The sequence below is a fragment of the Protopterus annectens genome, chromosome 15.part0 (genome assembly GCF_019279795.1).
Source record: "Protopterus annectens isolate FY-2018-M chromosome 15.part0, PAN1.0, whole genome shotgun sequence".
NCBI classification, from domain to species: domain Eukaryota; kingdom Metazoa; phylum Chordata; order Ceratodontiformes; family Protopteridae; genus Protopterus; species Protopterus annectens.
The window spans coordinates 753,763,340-753,765,839 of NC_056749.1; positions in this window are offsets into that span (position 1 = coordinate 753,763,340).

Genomic DNA, 2,500 nt, shown 5'->3' on the forward strand with positions numbered 1-2,500 from the left:
AGTTAAACCAGGGTGACCCTGAAAATGTTGTATGGAGGAACATTCCTTACTTATACAGTAAATGATGGAGGGGGGGGGCATCAGAGGTGTTATCAGGCACTATCAGGGAGGATAGGGATGGATTACGTTGGCGTAGACCTTGGCAATGGAAGTTATCTATTGTTACAAGGAATGTCACCTCACTGCTGGAGTACCAGGGCAGGGTTAGAGACATATCTGAACACAAGGATGATTAAAAGTGCACTTGGTAGCACAGCTTCTTGGGCCAAAGGTTAGGGATGGTCTCTGTGGTCATGTAATCACATCGGAGGCTATATATTCTGGACAGTCTGGTAAAGACAGGTGCTGAAATGTCAAATGATCACTGTTTGTTGGTGATGTGTTGGCTAGCTGGACATATCTGAGAAATCCAGGTAAGTAATAAGTGTTTCTTGAAAATTCTTGCTTGATGTTTATGTGCAAAGAATGTTAAGACATCAAATATTTAGGTAGCAGCAAGCAGCTGTACCCAAAATGTGATTGATGCTCATCATGGCAGAAATCTTAAGACCCACTGGTGGACCAATGGTGAAAGAAGCAGCCAAGTTGAAGAAATAAGGCTTCCATGCAATCCTAGCAAGAAAAGTGGTTCCTGGAATCTGACTTAGGCACTAGCAAGCCACAAAGGCTACAGCTGTGGTATTTTTCAAAGTGCAGGCCCTGGTATAGGAAGAGCTGGATCAGGACTATGGAGAATAACTCTTGGATGGCCATAAGGAGGGTCAGGAAAGATATCTACTAACTCAGGATGGGGAGTTGGGTCATTTGCCCCAGCTGTTTTTAGTGATGGATAGAGAAATGTTGACTAATTGATTGCATTTCTAAGAGGGGCAAAGAACACTTTAAGGAATTCTGGAAACCAGTGGGCATGTAGTCTTCTGAGAAGGCACTGTTAGAACCATATAGTAAAACTGGATCCATTTCAGTGGATGAGGTCACTGTAGTGGTTAAACACTTTCCCTGGGCAAGGCTAGAAGAATGAATAGGAGCTGTTCAGAAATGTTTAAAGCACTGGATGTTGCTGTGGTGTCTGGTTAAAATGCCTTTTTCAGTATTGTTTTTAATGGTAGGAAAGTACCTGTGGATTCACAGATTGGGGCAATGGTCGATATTTTCAGAAGGGAGAAGCATTCCAATTATAGGGATACTATGCTTCACAAACTTCCTTGGGAAAGTGCATGTGAAGGTTCTGGAAGGAGAGACTTTGTCCATTAGGTGAAACTCTGATTTAGGAAGAGTGAAGCAAATTCCATCCTGGATATGGGAAAGTAAATCAACTGTTTGCTCTTGCACAGACATTAGAGAAGTTATAACAGTACACTGATACTGTCTGCATGCTCTTTGAGAAATTGGAGAAAACATGTGACCACACACCCCAAAATGCCTTGTGGAGGTGCTGCAACAGTGTAGGATTCCAGGACTGCTGCTTCCGATCATTTGGTCCATGTATTTGTGGCATGAGAATTGTGTCTGCATTCTCCACATTGTCAGATACATTGAAGGCAAGCACAGGACTCAGTCGTGGTGCGCCTTGTTGAACCTCCTGTTTGTGATTTTTCATGGTCAAGATTTTGAGTCAAAGGCAAGATCTAGACAATATACATTTTAAGTGCATGAGACTGCATCTTTGCTGTCCTTTCATACTCAAGTGATAGCAATTTCCTGCATAACCTGGAGTAATTTCCTGCAGAGTATGAAACAACTGAGATAAAAATGAGCACCTCCATTTCAGAGACCATGTTTTTATTCTGGAAAAGAGTATCTTGCTCTCGCCCAGTAAAAGAGGAAGCAGCTACTTTAGGTGAAGGAGCTTAAGGGTCTCAACAGTTTGTTCACAAAGGAGGATAGAGATGATTGGAAGATTGATGTAGTTGTAGCAGTACTGCAGTATTTTACTGAACTGTGGTGATGAAGTGAAAGCTGAGTCATAAGTTAAAGCTTTCAGTTTACCAGCCACTCTGTCTCCATCCTCACCTATGCTCAAAAACTTTGTGTAACAACAAGAAGGATAAGATTATGAATATAGCAATCAGAAATAGGATTCATTTTGAGGGTACTTGGGATCTCGTTCTCTCTACCTCTTTGTGATAAAATTCAGAGCTGAGTCACCTGGGAAGATGTTGGAATAGAGTCACTGCTCCTTCATGTTGAGAAAAATCAGTTGGAGGCCATTTGTCACTTTGTGAATGTATACCTAGGGACCTCCCACCAGAAGCATACCAGGTACAAGCAACAGAAAGGAAATTCTGGGGCAGCTACAGTACATGCTGGAAGGAATTATATTTCTCATCTTGCCTTTGAATGCTTGGGGATCTCATAGGATGAGATGGAATTTCTTGCTGGGGGTAGGGATGTGTGTTCTATCCTACTCAGTTTGCTTGCATTTTAATACTCAGTTTATATCAATTCAACAATGTACTCAACAATGATACATTACATCAAATTCTGATAGCAAATAAAA